Source organism: Bidens hawaiensis, unplaced genomic scaffold, assembly GCF_021521415.1.
Source record: "Bidens hawaiensis isolate Kalapana, Puna unplaced genomic scaffold, B.hawaiensis_p1.1 tig00001382_1, whole genome shotgun sequence".
Taxonomy (NCBI): Eukaryota; Viridiplantae; Streptophyta; class Magnoliopsida; order Asterales; family Asteraceae; genus Bidens; species Bidens hawaiensis.
This window is the reverse complement of record NW_027491078.1, coordinates 907,596-926,529: the sequence shown is the minus strand read 5'-3', so window position 1 is coordinate 926,529 and position 18,934 is coordinate 907,596. Positions and strand designations below refer to the sequence as shown.

The 18,934-nt window shown below is 36.8% G+C and overlaps 1 pseudogene; it reads right to left on the bottom strand.

The window, feature by feature from the left end:
- Nucleotides 1–5,157: 5,157 nt before the first annotated feature.
- On the bottom strand, nt 5,158–15,920 carry LOC143573178 (coniferyl alcohol acyltransferase-like; annotated as a pseudogene).
- Nucleotides 15,921–18,934: the final 3,014 nt, after the last annotated feature.

The window sequence follows — 18,934 nt, the reverse complement described above, 5'->3', positions numbered from 1 at the left end:
CATCATCTACTATCTCGTATAACTTACTTGATAACTGCTCTAATAGTATTCATATACTTTTATATTCAAAGAGCAATATAGACTGATTCTCACGCCGGAGGGTGGTCACAAGGAGGAACCCCCCCCCTTCTCAGTGACGAGCTTACGGTGTCTGTTTTGCAGGTTCCCTGAAGTACAACTTACTCTGCTGGACCTAACCTTCGTGGGAAACATTACTTAGCCCCCAGATTACCTATAATCTGCCCGGGGTCACTTAGTGTTTCTTCAATCCCCGTTGACCAAACTTGCCACATGACAATCCATCTCAGTACTTGGAATATGACATAGTATTAATTAACATCAGTTTACCCCACCCAAAATCCATGTTTCCCAAAAGTGTTAACCTGAGCCCCAATGACACCATTATGAAATAGGCATTTTTCTTAACCACGAACGGTCGTGATATCAGCGGGCTCTGTATTTGGTCCTCAACAGATGTTTGAAGTGTTCCTTGGTTGATGCACTTTCGGACAACTCGTGAACCTCGTTGGCCACTAAAGTCAATGGCATGTCCACCAAATCCTGTTATTTAAAGTGCAAATAGTATAAGAATAAAGCCATAAAAATGGATTATGTGAAGTGGAATAACATAAGACTGACAGAACAAGGGCTGTGCAAAATACAAAACCCGACCCGACCCAATAGAACCCGAGGACCGATATAACAGAAATTCAGAGACCGAATACTGAACTGATGGGAATTATCGGGTATCGGTCTTGTGTATGGTCGGTCTCTCGGTGCTTTGCATACAGGACCGAAACCGAAATTTACATTCACTGTTTCAATCGATTGTGTTATTATGAATCATGCATAGAAGACCCGGATATGATTCAATTGCAAACTCCATTCAATTGACAAATGATTTACACATACAACATGGGGTCTTAATCAGGTAAAGTCTGTTCATTTTTCTTCATGCTAGATTGTCAATTTTTTCAAGAAGTTGAAGGATATGTTGAATTTGGTCCATGATTCTTCATTTTTAATTGATTAGTACAATATGACTTCTCAATTTTGGTGCTTAATTGATCACTATAGACTTGATTTATTGTTTGATTTAGCATGCTCTCCAACTGTTTGATGAAATGTCTTAATGAACATGTGTTTGATTATGTTTCCTGATTATTTAATTAACAATTTCTTTTATAGCATACCCTTTATATCTATGCAAATACTTAATTCTATGCAAATATGTGATTGTAGAATGAATGATAATACTTTAGCTTATTCGATGACTCCATTTATGGTTAACCAGCAACAAAAACGCCAAAGTTAAAAGTTCTTCAATCCTTGCTTTGCTTTTGATTACAATCTATATAATTTGTCACATTATATTGTTCATTGAATGTGTTGTAAAAAACTATGTCATTTGGTGCAGATGCTAATGAAGTCATTCATGAAAGAAATCAAACTAGCATACTTCATAAGGTATATCTGCCAAGTTACATCATCACTTTTGTTTTTATAAAATAAGCTTTGCAGATGATCTAATATGCGATTTGTCGCACTGAAGTTGAAAATTATAATATCGTTAGCAATTGAATCTTCTAGTGATCTAATACAATACATAAATACAAAGGAAAGATTTTAAGAAAAGTTGAAGTCTTTTAAGGAGTAGTAGAACATTATTATAGTTTCATGTCAAATTGATGCATGTGTTGAAGATGATGTCGGTTTCCCAAATTTTACTAGCAAGGACGAACCTAACAAACTAACTGTATTGATCAAAGCATGTATTCACATCATTTAGAACCATTATACACATAATTAATTAAAACAGTTTAATTAATATCTTGTAAAACCAATAGTTGATTACTTTCGCTCAAAATCAAACTTTGATTCCGGCAACTGTTATTTATGTATTTTTGCTGTGTTAATTTGATTTTTAAGCATGCAAATTGATAATTATCAGTTTCTATTTTTAATAGGTTAGAGGATTAAAGTCTAAAAGGAAAGGAGATCAGCAGCAATGACACTAATATGGAAACCAAATGCAAATATGGTAACCAAAAAAGTGTTTTATTATAATTGATTACACAATTTCGAGTCAGTCCTTAAATAGTTCGGGCAACCCGGATCTTGGCCCGATACCCGACCCGAACCCGAATTGCCATGGATATCTGACCCGATGAAAAACCAAATTTTAAAGTGCAGGTCCGGGTTTCGGGTTTTTTCGGTTCAGGTTGTCGGGTATTTCGGTTCGGCCCTATTTATGCACACCCCTAGACAGAACGGTTAAGCGGTTTAAAATATTATCAACGTGTTCATTTGTTTATACCATATACGTGCTAGTTTTGTCAATCTAGAAAAGTTTGTTTATTCTATGGTATTATTTAAGTAATAGTTGTGAAGTGATGTTTGATTATTATCATGGATACTAACTTAGAAAATTAGACAAAAACGCTTTAGCGGGTCTAACGAACACATTTTTGGATTAAATCTAACGTTTTTTATGATTACTAAAAGATTCGATCATTGGCCACCAATGATAATTTCCTACCACCCTATTAAACAAATAACTTTAATTTCTAGAACTCTTATTTTTTGGAAAATTGGAAATAAATAATCCCAACTTTTTTGTGTTGGCCAATAATAATCCCAACTTTAAAAATCACTACCAGAGCTCCTAACTTTCAACTATTTTTGTCTCAATATATGGTCATCTGTTAAAAAATACTTAACGTCGTTATGTTTTTTTCCCAAGTTTCAAATTGGTGTTTCAGGGCTTTTGATCCGAAGAACGGTACGATTCGACCGATGTAAAACTTATCTCGAAACTGTGATTTAAATGACCTGATTTTTGTTAATTGGAAATTTAAACACCCGAATTGAAACATTGTTTCGTCGCTTGGATAACAGTTTCAAGATAAGTTTTACATCAGTCGAATCGTATCGTTTTTTCGATCAAAAGCCCTAAAACATCGGTTTGAAACTTGGGAAAAACATAACAGCGTTAAGTTTTTTTTAATGGAGAACCATTGAGACAAAAATAGTTGAAAGTTGGGACCGCTGGTAGTGATTTTTAAAGTTGGGATTATTATCGGCCAATACACAAAAGCTGGGATTATTTATTTCCAATTCATCTTTTTTTTTAATTTCGAGCACTTAAAATGTATTTTATATTATATTAAAAAAATAACTACGAACAGATTATCAAGGAAAAGTCATTCGTAAAATTTAAAATAACCCACCAATAAACTGTTTGTCAATGATCTGTTCGTCGATAATCTGTCGCTAATGTGTTCGTCAGTAAACAAATTTTAGTCAGTAACCATCATTACCAGCGTATTACCAAAGAATATACTTTGTTTTTGTTCGATGTTCATGATGATGCTTTAAAGATACTAAAAACTAGGCAAGACAGTTTGTCTAAAGGGCATTTTGAAACCAAAACACTTTCAAAGTGCTTTACCTTTGCTTGAATCCCTCAGAAGGGCATAGAGAAAATGTTACCATCAACTTTTGTTTTTGGACTCCTTCTCCATCACTTAACCATCTCCTTCCTTGAGCCGGGACTACGATCACTACAAATAAAAAGTCATTTAATGGCACACAAAAAGTATCACAAGAAACCAAAGAAGTGTCACTAAGAACCTTGTTGGAATGAAAACACAAAAAAAAAATGTATCTAGAAGCGCAATCACTAAAGCCTTTTAGTGGCATTTTTTTCGTCTGCCACTACAAACTTTTAGCCTTTTAGTGGCACTTTATTCTGTATACCACTAAACCTTTTGGACTTTAGTGGCATTTTTTCTGTATGTCATTAGAAACATTTTGACTTTCAGTGGCATTTTAACTGCCACTACAAACGTTTAAATTTTTAGTGGCGCTTTTTTTTCGTATGCCATTAAAACATTTTGGACTTTAGTGGCATGTTTTTCGTATGTCATCAAAAACATTTTAGACTTTTAGTGGCATTTTTTCGTATACTTTTTATTTCTACCATTACAAACTTTTGAGTTTTCACTTTTTTTGTCTGCCACTAAAACTTAAGCTTTAGTGGCATTTTTTTTATTGTCACTACAAATTCTTGTGATCTTAGTGGCACCTTTTAATAATATAAAATAAAAACAAAACCCTCAAATGCAGAAAATAGTATCTTTACCATAATTAAAAGTTAGATCGGATTCTAAACACATACCAATCACATACCAATGCGTATTAAATGTCTAATAACTCTCAAGTCAAAATAACAATCATATAGCTTGAGCCGCAACCGTGATGTTGCACTTATAACCTGGACAACAGAATCCTCCAAGAATGAAGATGCAATCCGCAGACCTTCTAGTTCCATTTTCAATTGCCAACAATTGGAGGCTCTTGATTTGATCAACCACGCTCATATAACATATATTCAACTTATAAGCGAGCCATTTACTTTTTATAAGATCACAAATTTTCAAAAATAATTTTAAATAAACAAACCAAACTGAACAGATCTCAAATTTTAGTTTGCTTGCTATTAAGGTCAGTTTACGAGCAAAACAAATTATTAGTAGCGGCAGCATCAAAATAATCATACAGGTTAAAAGGGCTTGATTTTCCTATAGTTTTAGGTTGTAATCTGAACAATAATGCTTAAAGTTAAATACTTGTGCTTATATTGTATATATTTTTTAATTTTGCTACACCATGGGACGCCATGCAACAACACATGAGTCAACTGATCTCCTGTGTGGATGGAATTGCAACTTGTCGCTAAAGGGTTTGGCAACGACATTTCGTTGCTATAGGGGTGAAATTTATCAGATAGAATTTCTTGTTGTGCAAGAGTACTTGAGATTAAGAAGTCTTGAGTGCATCAACCATGTTTATGTTGTCCACTTGCTCATGATGTGGTTTCTTGTAACAGAAAAAACAGCCCAATCCATGGTTGTTTTGGTGCCACTACTTCACTCTTTATCACCTTCACTTTAATGGCCATTGGGAAGCTATAGAGGTCCAGTAAGAAAAAAAAAAAAAAAAAAAAAAAGAGAAGTGAATGAAGGAGAAGCAGTAAGACGTTACTACAACAATGATCCCTTGGAACAGGTAGAAAAAAAGTTACTACAACAAATAGTATTCAAAGCGAAACATATAAAACATATTTTTATAATTCTCCATTACTCATGGAAAACTTCATATTCGAGAAATACGAGTGTTTAAACCGTGTTGCAAGTAACCAGCAGTCAAAGGCTTGGGCACGTGCCTCGATATAGTCCAACTGCTTCTTCGGCAAATGCATGTAGACAATCCAATCATCCCCGTTGACCGGACTAGCCATCGGCATCACATGACAATCGATCCGAGTAGTTGGAATATGGCACGATATTAACACCGGTTCAACCCACCCAAAATCCATGGTTCCCAAAAGTGTTAACCCTAGCCCTGATGACACCATTATGGAATACGCGCTTTCCTTAACCGTGAACGGTCGTGATATCAGCGGGGTCAGCCTTTGGTCCTCAGCCCAATCTATCAACTGTTTGAAGTGGTCCTTGGTTGATGCACTTTCGGACAACTCGTGAACCTCGTTTGCCACTAAAGTCAATGGCATGCCCACCAAATCCTATCATTTATTGTGAAAAGGAATATATAAATGGAAATTTTGGAATAACATAGACATACGGTTTATAAACTATTAACGTGGTTCATTTGTTTGTTATATGGATTATTTTGGATACTCACTTAGAAAATAAGGCAAAGAAAACTTTAGTGAGTCAAACGAACACATTCTTGCAACTATTCAGATATTCGATCATTGGGGCCACAATTTGTAATTATTCTAGTTTTGTTCTACATAATTTACTAGAATGGTAATATATTTTTATTTTCAAGCAACTTAAATAGATTTTATGTTAATTAATAAAAAATTTTAATTTTAATTACGGACGGATTATGTAGGAAAAGTAGTTCGTCAATTTGAAGGAACCCGTTGATAAACTGTCTGTCGATAATCTGTCGTAAATGTATATTCAGTAGTTTGAGAGATTTTCGTCAGTGTAACCACCATCACCAACGTATTAATTACTAAACGACGGTGATACTTATGTTTAATGTTCAATGTTCAGTGTTTGTGATTACTGAAAACTAAGCTAGAAAGTTAGTCTAACCGGCCTTTTGACACCAAGACACTTTCATAGTCTTTTTACCTTTGCTTGGATTCCTCAGAAGGGCATAGAAAAAACGTTGCCACAACGTGCCGCCATCAACTTTTGTTTTTCGACTGCTTCTCCCTCACTTAACCATCTCCGTCCTTGAGCAGGAACCGCGATGTTGCACATATAACTAGGACAGCCAGAATCCTCCAAGAATGAAGCCATAACCTTCCATATAAAAGAAATGAGCGACTCTACCGTAGACCTTCTAGTTCCATTTTCACTAGCCAACAATTGGAGCCTCTTGATTTGGTCACCTTCCATATAGTATAGTCGACTTATAAGCGAGTCCTGATCGTTGGAGTCTGATTCAGTGTCTGAATTGGTTTGAGGTGATGGGAGTTTAGCTATGGGAACAAACATATTGGCTACCGAAGGCGTGTAATGCCTTGAGTGCCGAGGTTTAAGGTCTGAACGATCAAAATTAGGTACGAGAGATGGTGGTTGTAAGCGACACGTATTGGCCCATGAAGTCGTGAACATGTACAATGAATAGCCATCCACTACTCGATGATCAAACAAGCACGCTACCACCATTCCACCGCATTTCAATGATGTAACCTGGTTGGAAAAATTAAAACGAACAACAAAACAATCATTACTCGGTATGGTTGCAAAATTATCTACTGATTTGTGACCAAAATTGTAACAACTGCGACCAACCAATATCTGACGGCAAAACAGTTATACATTTTGCAACCGCCCTGCTTCGATCCTAAAATGTAAGAAAAAAATTTTTGACCGTCAAATGATGGTTGCAAAAAATGAAAAAAAAAATGAATTAAAATTTATGTGTTAGGTAAATAGTTTTTAAGGGGAAATTTAATGTACAAATTAAAAAAGCGTTCTAATTTTGCGAATCAAATAGGATAATTATATATGCAAGTAGTGTAATTTTATAATTACATCGTAGTGTAATTACACTGCACTATAATTATACTATGTTGTATATATAATTACACTACTTGATTCTTGTTAGCACGTTAATTTAATTTGTATTTGATTCATACCCTAGCTAGTTTTTAATATATTGAATAACTTAAAATTTAAATCCATTTAACATTTAAGAAGAACAACTACAATGTTTTTTTAACGGCCAGAGCAACTACAATGAAAAGATGGTTAAAAAAAGCACTAATTATGATAAGATTTTAATAATTATCCCAATATTCACACTACTATTTAACAAACAAACTTCAAATAAAAATGATAAATTAAATATTAACAAATGCGACAGATACTAAACTAGGTTATTAGTATGAAGTCTTTACAAAAGTGTAAACCTGGTTACATAGTTCACTTCTATCGATCAAATTAACACATGCATAAATTTAAACAGTTAACCTGAACTGCAAGCACCCCCATGGGTATTAGTTTCCCTCCAATATATTGGATAATGAATTGTTCGATGCTTTCATTCCAGTCCCAAAGGATATTAATAGTTACAACTTACAAGGAGATATACAAGAAAAGAGAGCATTAGCGGCGACGCCAATAATAGGCGGCGACATGTTGGCTGGATCCGTTTTCACGTGGGTAAAGTGGTGAGATCAAGCAAGGGTCATGGTTCTATTCTGTTTAGAAAGAAAGGTGGGATATTTCCCTCCACCCAATCTCACTTTTGCTTATTCTCTCTCACCAAAATTACAACACTGGAACACCTCACCACCGTCCCCGGAACAACTCACCACCGTCCAGTGGCGGATCCAGGAATTTTTTTTAGGTGGTTCCCTCTTAATTTATAAGGTGGTTCCTACGCGTCTTCTATATATCCGTACACTATTATTTCGAAACTCGGGTGGTTCCGGGGAACCACCCGTTTGTATGCTGGATCCGCCATTGCCACCGTCGGTTTCAAGCGACACCGCCGCACCAACACAAAGTCCGAGTATTTTTGGCCGCCGCACCACCACCGTCGCTTAATCTTGTGCAATTTGACAAATTTGGTAATTTTTTTGTGCTATTATGTTAATTTTTCTATACTAGGATTTTTATCACATTGGAATTGGGGCAACTTGTAATCTAGGGTTTTTATCAATTAGGGACTTGGAATTGTGATAACTTGTAACCTAGGTTTTTTGTGTATGTCTGTTTGTGTGTATATAATTTGTCAGTTTATGTTTGTGTGATAACTTGTAACATAGTTGAGCGTATTTAGGCCCGGATCGAAAACCTGACAAAACCGACCTAAATAACCCAAACCCGGACTGACCATACACTTCTGTGTTCTCTTTCAGTCCTGATATATGGATATATAATCGGTCTCGGTTCTAGTAATTACCGGAATGAACCGTTAAGAAAACGGAAACCTGATTTTAGTAAAAAAGAATATAAACACTGCTTAGGGTTATATTTTATGATAGGATTTTGTTTAACGGCTGGATGAATATTGGTTTGTTTTGGGTTGTAGGATTTGGAAGTTCAGACCTTAGGTTTTCTTATGCTAATTTTATTTGCAAGTTATGGGTTTTAGTTTGTGTTATGCCCTGTGTTGTGTGTGTAATAAATCATGTTTTGTCAAGTTTATTTGGATTCCATTTGTTTGAAGTCATTATATACTGGGAAATCAATATCAACCAACCTAGATACCACTGCATTTTGTAAGGCCTTTTGAATATAAAGAGGTAAGTTAATATAATCCATTAATTATTTTATTCATAAAATTCTCTTCGATTTCTTAATGTTGTGATGCAGGTAGTATTGAAGGACGAATCTGGGATTTATGCAAACGATCAAAATAAAATTATCACACCTTTGAAAAGTGTAGTAAGTAATCTTGTTCGTGAAGATTCTGCAGATTGTGTTGTTTTTTTCTGTTCTTTAGATATTTTCAATTCAAACAGTTCATGATTATAACTTATAAGTGAACCATGAACCTTTTTTTGGACATTATCTTTCTAGATTATCTAGTTTTTGATAGAGTAATAATTTCCTATTGAACTTTATTTGCAGCTAGAGCATATGCTTACTTTAAGGGACCAGATGATATCATTAAGTTTGCAGAGTTCTTCAAAAGGCAAGTTTTTGTTTATGAGAAGGGTAAATATGTTTTCTTATTTTCTATCTGAAATCATTTTATGCTAATATGAGATAAGGTTTAATTGTTTTTTATTCATACTTAGGCAGCTCAGATTGGTTGCTGCTCACTGTATACTCGACACAGTGGATGGTGGCTAATTGCATATCAAAAGATGTGAGTTCCAAATTCAAATTCAAAATTTTACACTGTTAAAATACATTGTAGCTTAAAATTCTGACCAAACCATCTTATAACAAAATTCTGACCAAGTCAACTTATTGGTTTTTGTGGTTGTGAACGAACTGAGCCCGGGCTCACTAGGCTCGAGCTTGCTTTGTTTTGAGTTATGAGGGTTTGAGCTCTTTTTCTAAAGCTCGGCTCGCCAGTTTTTTCTTTCAAGCTCGGGCTCAGCTTGTTTATTACTTAATAAGTAATTTAAGACTTAATATACATGTAGTACCTTAAACGAGCCAAAGCTCGGCTCTAGCTCGTGTAGTACCTTAAACGAACCAAAGCTCGGCTCGAGCTCGTGTAGTACCTTAAGCGAACCAAAGCTTGGCTTGAGCTTGTGTAGTACCTTAAACGAGCCAAAGCTCGGCTCGAGCTTGAGTGGGTAATGTAAAGCTAATACATAGAATTCTGAAAGTGGTGAAACTTAAAAATACGCAAGGCTCGAGCTCGACTTTAATGAAAAACTAATACATAGAATACATTAGACCCATAAAAATGTAGAAAACTTCAATTTTTGTTATTCGGATACTTTAAAGCAATTGTTAAACCCAATATCAAATACATTAGACCCAAACTCTAAAAAAAAATAAAATTGTATGGCCTATTTACAACAATCTGGTTTGTATCAAATGGGTTTGGCTGGTTTTGGTGCGTTTGGTAAATGTTGTAGATTGGCAAATGTTTTAGACAAGTTTAATTAAATTGTTCGTATTGACAATATGTATTTTTTTTAATTACTTATAATGTGTATGTTATTTTGTAGGCTCAACTTGACTATTTGTTGCAAGACTCTGACTTTTTCTAAATTGCCTTTCACAACTTGTGGATTCGAAGAAAGCCAATGAAGATGATACGAATGAGTAGACAAATGATAATATGGACTAGCTACTTTATGGTTTTAAATGGTAGTTTTTTGTTTTAACTTAATTAAACAAGTTATTTGTACTAGTTGAGATTTATGTACATTTACACGTTTATATATATTAATGTTTGTGATGTGTATGGAAAAGTATGCATACATTTGTAGTATTTTTATGAATTTTAGTAAAATTGAAAATGCTAGAATACGGGAAAAAATGCAAAACAGGGCAGATACTTTTTAGTGGCGACGGTAGTCATAGCGACGACATTTGCGCTGCTATTGCCTTACCGGAGTCTGCCGTCGGTTAGCCGGAAAGTTATTAGTGGCGACTCATTAGCGACGAAAAGTACTTTAGCGGCGACAACAATTAACGGCGACATTAGACATTAGTAGTGGCGACAACTGATCATTAGTGACGAAAATTAGCGGTGATTTATTAGCGGCGACATATCGTCACTATACTTTTAGCGGCGACATGTGGCACTTTTAGCGACGACTTTTGTCACCGCTAATACTCAATTTTTTTTTAGTGAAGGAGATATACAAGGAAATATAATCAAACTAAATCAACCTATAATAATACTTTGATTCTATAATAAATACAATATATTTACATTAAGACACCCCTGCAGTCTGAGCGGTAGGCGGCCAAACACACAGACTGGATTTGAACTTGTTAAACAAGGGGCGTGCAAGTCCTTTGGTGAAAATATCTGCATACTGATAGTCAGCTGGTACATGAAGAACACGAACTAAGCCAACGCGAACTTTTTCCCGAACAAAGTGGATGTCAATCTCTATGTGTTTAGTACGCTGATGTTGAACCGGGTTCTCAGAAAGATAAACTGCAGATATATTGTCACAGTAGACAACAGTAGCTTGACGAATGGATACAAAAAGTTCAAGCAGTAAGTTACGAATCCAACTCGTTTCAGCAACAGCATTGGCCACACCACGATACTCCGCCTCGGCACTGGAGCGAGATATGGTTGCTTGGCGTTTAGATGACCATGAGATAAGATTATTACCGAGAAACACACAATACCCAGAAGTCGACCGTCTCGAATCAGGGCACCCTCCCCAGTCCACATCAGAATATGCGGTTAAGGCAATGGATTTAGAAGGGAGAATGTGAATACCGTGATTGATCGAACCCCGCAGATAGCAAAGAACCCGTTTTAAATAATGTAGAAGAGGTTCATGTGGTGCATGCATAAACAAACATATTTGTTGAACCGCATAGGAGATGTCCGGCCTGGTGAACGTAAGGTATTGCAAGGCACCAACTATGCTTCTATAAAATGAGCCATCAGTTAGAAGAGGTCCAGTTGTGGCACTGAGTTTGGAGGCGGTTTCAACCGGAGTAGAGGCGGGTTTACAATTTGACATATCAGCACGTGCTAAGATATCCTCTGCATATGATTCCTGTGAAAGGAAAAGTCCTCCATGTTTTCTCGAAACGCCGATGCCCAAAAAATGATGAAGTGGCCCTAGATCAGACATAGCAAACTCGTTGGAGAGCGAGTGGATGATGTTATGCAATAGCTGATCTGTGGATGTAGTTAATATAATGTCATCAACGTATAAAAGGAGGTAAGCCACCTGATTGCCTTGTTTGTAGATAAATAAAGATGTGTCCGAAATAGCACTCTTGAACCCGCATTTAAGTAAATAGGTGGCAAAGCGTTCGTACCATGCTCGTGGTGCCTGCTTCAAACCATAAAGAGACTTGTGTAGCTTGCACACATAATCCGGATGCTGAGAATTTTTGAAACCGGGCGGTTGAAACATATTTACCGTTTCATTTAAATTACCATGTAAAAATGCATTTTGGACGTCCAACTGATGGATAGGCCAAGAACGCAAGGTTGCAAGACTTAAAACGGTGCGAATGGTTGTTGGTTTAACCACCAGACTAAACGTCTCATTACAATCAATCCCAACTTGTTGACTTTTACCATTAATGACTAGTCGGGCTTTGTAACGCTGCAAATCACCGTTTGCATTGAATTTGTGACGAAAAAGCCACATACATCGTATCACATGAGCATCCTGTGGTCATTTTACTAGATCCCAAGTATGATTTTTCATTAGTGCATTATATTCGTCGGTCATGGCAGCTAACCAGTTTGGGTCGGTTTGGGCTATTAGGTGGGATTTAGGAATTGGAGAGATGGGTTCGTGTTGAGGTTGAGTGGGATACGAGGTTTGGAAATGCCGGAACGAGCCCGAGTTTGCATATGATGTAAAGGCTGCGGTGGTGGAGCTGTTGGTGATGTTGGTTGTGTGTGGGTCTGGTCTGGTTCAGCAGGGGATGTGTGGGCTGAGCTATGGGCAGAAGGTGAGGTGTGGGATGGGCTGGAGGGAGATGGGAAAATATTGGGAGTTATTTGGGCTTGAGGTGAGTGATGGGCTGCAGGAGAGGATGGTTGTTCCTGATTTGGTGTGTTTGTTATGGGAAAACCTGGTGGTGGATGCAGTTGGAAAACATGCGGAGTATAATCAGAATTTAGAAAAGATAGATCGGGTGTGGCTGTGGTAGGCCCGTTTTGGAAAGGGAAAAGTGACTCGTCAAATGTGACATGTCGGGAAGTAATGATCTTTCCCGTGGATAGTTCAAGGCATCGGTAACCTCGAAAGTTTTCTGGATAACCGAGGAAAAACACATAAGGTTGAGCGAGGAGCGAGCTTATGAGGGCGAGTTGCGGATGTATTCGGGTAACACGCGCACCCAAACACTCGAAGATGGTCATATGTAGGATGGCGGTGTATAGAGCTGCGGTTGGTGTATGGAAATTTAGAATTTTGGTGGGCAATATGTTATGTAGGTAAACGGCTGAATGAAGAGCATCTACCCAAAAATGTGATGGGAGGGAAGTATGTGTAAGTAGGGTGAGCATGATTTCGTTTAGGCGCCGAATCATGCGTTTGGATTTCCCGTTTTGTTGGGATGTCTGAAGACACGAGTACCGAAGTTGAAGACCATGGGTTTGAGCAAATGTTTTAAATGTGTGGTTGTCAAATTCACCCCCTAAGTCACATTGGAAGGATTTAATGTTTGTTTGAAATTGGGTGAGAATATACTTGTGAAAACGAGCAAATTTGTCAAATGTTTCGGATTTATATTTAAGTGGAAATACCCATGTATATTGGGTTTTATTGTCTATCATTACCATATAATATTTGTAGCCTGATTTACTTAAAATAGGTGATGTCCAAAGATCGCAATGGATTATATCAAAAGGTAAAACGGAAATAGATGATGATATATTAAATGGTAATCGTCTATGTTTAGAAACTTGACATGAATTACAAACCAAATCATGACCACGTTTATTACAAGCAATAATTTTATTTAAAGAAAGGAAATCAAAAACTGGTTGGCCGGGATGACCAAACCGGCTATGCCAAAAATCCGGTTCTTTAGAAACATAAAATGCGGAAGCAGAGCTGGTGAACGGGTAGAGAGGACCGGTGCTATCATGTCTCTCCAAAATCTTCCCATCCGTGAAATCCTTCACAGAAAAACCAAACGGGTCAAATTCAACAGAAGTCCAATTATCAATATTAAACTGACGCACGGATACAAGGTTTTTAATAATGTTGGGTGCGTAAAGGACATTTTTGAGTTCGAGTGGTTTGGTTTGGGAAGGTAGTGTAGTGGTACCAGTTCCTAGAACGGGAAGTAGCTGACCATTACCGACTCGTATATTGTTAATGAAATTAATATTACTTGGTTTAGTAATTTTACCTGGACCGGGGATATGTGACGAAGCACCTGTGTCCATATGCCATGGGTCATCTTGAGCACCAGTGTCCATATTCATAGCAGAGAATGCTTCACTAAGGTCAGTGGGTCGTAAAGCATCAAAATCAGTGACATGGGCCTGAGGGATATGGCTTTGCACAAAAGGGTTGTGTGATTGTTGTCCGGCTTTGGGAGTAGCCAATGTGGAGGCCTGATGCGGTGTGGCAACCCATGGTACAGGTGGAGCCCATGATCCAGGAGAAGCCCATCCGGGTTGAGCCGGATATGGACATGGTGGTGGCGGCGGCGTCCCATAGTAGTTTGGCCATTGAGGCTGTTGAGGGGCCGTAGACCAATAAATTTGTGAAGGAGGATTGGGTCGATAGTTTGATGTGGAGTGAGGAGGTCTGGAAGTATTGTTGGGTCGGGAACCTCCCCTTTGTCGGTATTCACCCTTGGAACTTGAACCACGATCAGAAGGAGCACGTGGGTTATGTCCAGGCTGTTGACCACGACCCGAGCCTCTGTAGTTGGAACGCCGGTTGGTGTTGTTATTGTGTTGAGTTTGAGGCACTTCGATGGCAGCAGCAACAGCCGACGGCAGTTGATCACGAGCACATTGTCGGCGATAATCAGATTCGAGCATGCTAACTGCTTTTTCCCAAGGGGGCATAGCCTGATTGATTAGGGATCCGGTTGCATCATACTCGATGGGGAGACCCCGAACCAGTTGAATGACCAATCGTTGGTTATCCATGGGCATGCCGACATCGGCCAACTGGTTCCCAATGTCTTTGATCTTTTTCCAGTAGGCTTCAAGAGTTGGAAAAGCACGAAGATAGATGTTCGTGAACTCTTGTTCAAGAGCAGCGGCGCGAGGACCTTTGTTGTTCAAGAAGATTTCACTGAGACGTGTCCATGCTTCAAAGGCAGTGGATTCAGCCTCAAGGATACGATTCAAGTAATCCTCAGAAATAGTGGCATAGATCCATTGTAATACAATGGAATCAATTTTGCTCCAAGCATCGTATGTCCGATCGGTTGGATCCGGGCCAGCAGTGCCATCGATGTGGCTCAATACGTCATACCCGCGGGCATGAAGCTTGAAAAGTTTGACCCAAGCCGAGTAGGTGATCTTGGTTCCATCCAACGTGCGAATACGCTGTTGGAGATTTGTGACCGTATAAACGAGATGAAGGTTGTTGGACTTGTCGGCGGAAGAGGCAGAATCACCCATGATGACAAACTTGGATGAGGAAAAAAATATGAACAAAATATTAGTGGTTTATTTGGTGATAGCAGCCAAGAATGGCGATGGTGGGAGAAACACAGTTAGGGTTTTTTTAGGCTCTTGATACCAGATTGGATAATGAATTGTTCGATGCTTTCATTCCAGTCCCAAAGGATATTAATAGTTACAACTTACAAGGAGATATACAAGGAAATATAATCAAACTATAATAATACTTTGATTCTATAATAAATACAATATATTTACATTAAGACAATATTCACATCATGATTGTAGAAGTCAAGTTCCCAGAGATTCACATCAGCATAAGCTTCAGTAAAGTTGACACCTCTATAATTGCAATGAATCTCAGGCTCACCGGCTGCGTTGGGCACAATCTCTCCAGCAAGCGGGTAGAACAAGGCAAGTACTTGAGATAAAGAAGTATTGAGTGCATCAATCATGTTTACGGTGTCCACTTGCTCGGGTTTCTTGTAACAAAAGAAACCACCCAAATCCATTGGTGGCACTACCAAGTCGAGGTTCGTAAGGGGTAGCCGGTGCTCGGACCATGGTTGTTTTGGTGCCACTACTTCACTCTTTATCACCTTCACTTTTATGGTCATTAGGAAGATATAGAGAGACAGTAAGAAAATAAATACATGTGAACAAAGAGAGAGTATTGTCCGATGGATATTCACATATGCAGTAGCTTAATATACAAGGGGGGTTAATTGAGAAAAGGTTGAAGAGAATGAAGCATAATATTTTTTTCTTTTTATTTTGTTATTAACAAAATAGAGAGTGTGATGAACTTAGGACGCGTTCGTTTCACAGAATTAGTGGGAATTCAAAGGAATTGGAATTAAAATCCCATGGCATGGCGTGTTCGTTTCGTTGGAATTGGAATCTTAATTCATGAGAATCTAAAATGGTGTGTTCGGTTGTTAAAGAATTGAAATTGGAATTCAATTCATTCAAATTCCTTTAAATCAAGGGATATCAAATCATTTAAAAATGTGGAGGATTTCAAGTGATTTCGGTGAAATCTTTTCTCGAGTTTTTTTTAACGAGAACAACGAATAAAACATTTTAGTTTTTTTTTCGATTTATATTTTGAGTTATGAATTTATTATTATTATTTTTGAATATTTTTTTGAGGGGTTTCAAACCCCTCAAAAAAATATTCAAAAATAATAATAATAAAATCATAACTCGAAATATAAATCGAAAACAAAAAAGTAAACAAACTAAAACGTTTCTGCCGCTATCCTCGTTAAAAAAAAACAGATTCCAATTTCTTTGTCAAACGAACACATCAAGAATGGAATGGGATTTCTATTCCTTCAAATTCCAATTCCTATTGGAATGTTTAGATTCCAAATCCAATTCCTTCCAATTCCAAATCCTATGCAAATTCCAATTCCAATTCCAATTCATTCCGTGAAACGAATGCGCCCTTAGGATCTATCATATTTGTGTATGTTGCTACAACTTAGCGAGCGGTTTTGTTGTCATATTCAAATTGATTTGAGCTTTCCCGAGTGATTACGTAAATAAAGATAATCATGTTAGAATTTGACGGCACGTTGATCAAACCCGATACGAACAAGTATGTATGCGAGTGCTTCAGGTACGTAATAACATTATCTATTTGTTTAAGATCGATGACCTCCTAGCTTAGTGGCATCAAATGTTTATCATCACAAAAGTGTTGTGCTTTTTAAGTTTCACAAAGTAGGCATTAGATAAATTTTATGAATAAACTATATGGAGCGTTGTTGTTCGCCTTTCAAAAAGAGTCCGTGCAAGTTTAAGTAAGCTGTATATGAAATATCCATATAAAAGTGACAAAGGAAGCTATGGTTGCAGGGCGTCTCTAGGGACAGCGAAATGAATCTATGGCTTTAGGTTCTCACTTTCTAAGGCCTTCAATTTCCAAAACAAAATTAATAATTATAGATTTGTAATTTGGGATTTGGATTGATATGTGTAATTTGAGTGGCTCTAAGTTGAATTAGGACTAGGAATGTATGAGAAATTGTGTTACTTATATATTCACAAAAAAAGATGACAACATCTTGATTTAAGCACGATAATTTTTTTCACAATCATTTTAAAAGTAAGGTCATTAGTTCGATTCCTACCAACAAAATATTTTTTTTACTATAATATAAAATTGTTGCTTAATTATAAATAATATTTTTTTTAAATTCTGATATTAATTTTTATTATTCCCTATTTATAGGATTTTCATATCAAATATTTAGTGATATTAATTTTTAATTTAATAAGCTATTATAACCCGTTTAAGGGCTATCTCGGTTTGATGAGACTCATACCTGTAAATTCGGGTCAAATGCATAAGAAACATTCATTTACAGATAAAGCAATCTTGTAACTTGAGAGAAAATAGCGAGCAATCAGAGAGCTAAAGGTTTCGTTTATTTATATTTAAGATTCAAGGTTCATTGTCAGATTTAAACAAGCTTATGGATTTTCTTTTTGCTAATGCGAGTTTATTAGTGACATAAAGGTTAATATATTTTTGAGGGGTCTTGAAAACTATTTCAAGGTATTTGTATGGATGGTTAATGATCAATATAAGTTTTACAGTGGACAACAAATAATTTATCATCTAAAGTGTAAAAATTCTTGATTGATTGATTCAAATGAACAAGAACAAGCTTGAAAGAAACCAAATCGTATTCAAGGGGTTACAATATAGTGCAATCATACAAGCTAAGCTATCACAGATTGCATACGATTGGACACAGCTTCAGAATTGAATGCTTGATTAGCAGGAACCAAGATGAAAGTAACTTCTGTTTTTGTGTGTATTTTTCTCTAAGATTGGTCTCTGTGTATATGCTTGGAAAAGGAATAGAGACAGCTCATGGCAACCTTTCTAAATCCCTTGAAATTAGCTAACGGCTCTAACTTTCCTTTATAGCATAAATTATCCTTCAATATTTTCTTTATTTAACCTCGTGGCATAAAAAAGGTAAAAAAGAAAAAAAAGGGAATTAGAAGTGAATAATTTTAACATCCCCCCTCAGTTCAATTCCCAAAATAATCTTTTAACCCAAGTTTGTCACACAAGAAATTATGTTGTGCCACACCTAAACCTTTTGTAAATATATCGGCAGGTTGTTCGGTTGTATCGATCCTTTTAATTTTGAAAACTCATGTCATAACTTTTTCCCTTAAACCAAAAAGGTCTATTTCAAAGTGTTAAGTGCGTTCATGGAAAACCGGATTAGTAGATATTAAAATTGCAGCATTGTTATCACAATATATTGGGATAGGAAGAATGTAACTGACCTTTAAGTCTTCGAGAAGTTTCAGGACCCGGATTACTTCACCTCCTACTGTATTCATTGCCCTATATTCTGCCTCAGCAGAAGATTTGGAGACTGTACTTTGTTTTTTACTTTTCCAAGAGATTAGGCAGTCTCCAAGATATAGGCAATAACCTGTAAGACACCTTCGAGTGACTAAACATTTTCCCCAATCTGAGTCGGAGAAGGCTTTTAGGGAAAAATTTGGTGACTTTTTAAACCTTAACCCTTTTCCTGGAGAGCCTTTTAAGTATCTTAGGAGTCTTAAGGCTACTTGTAAATGAGAATTCAACGGTTTGTGCATGAATTAACTTAAACATTGCACA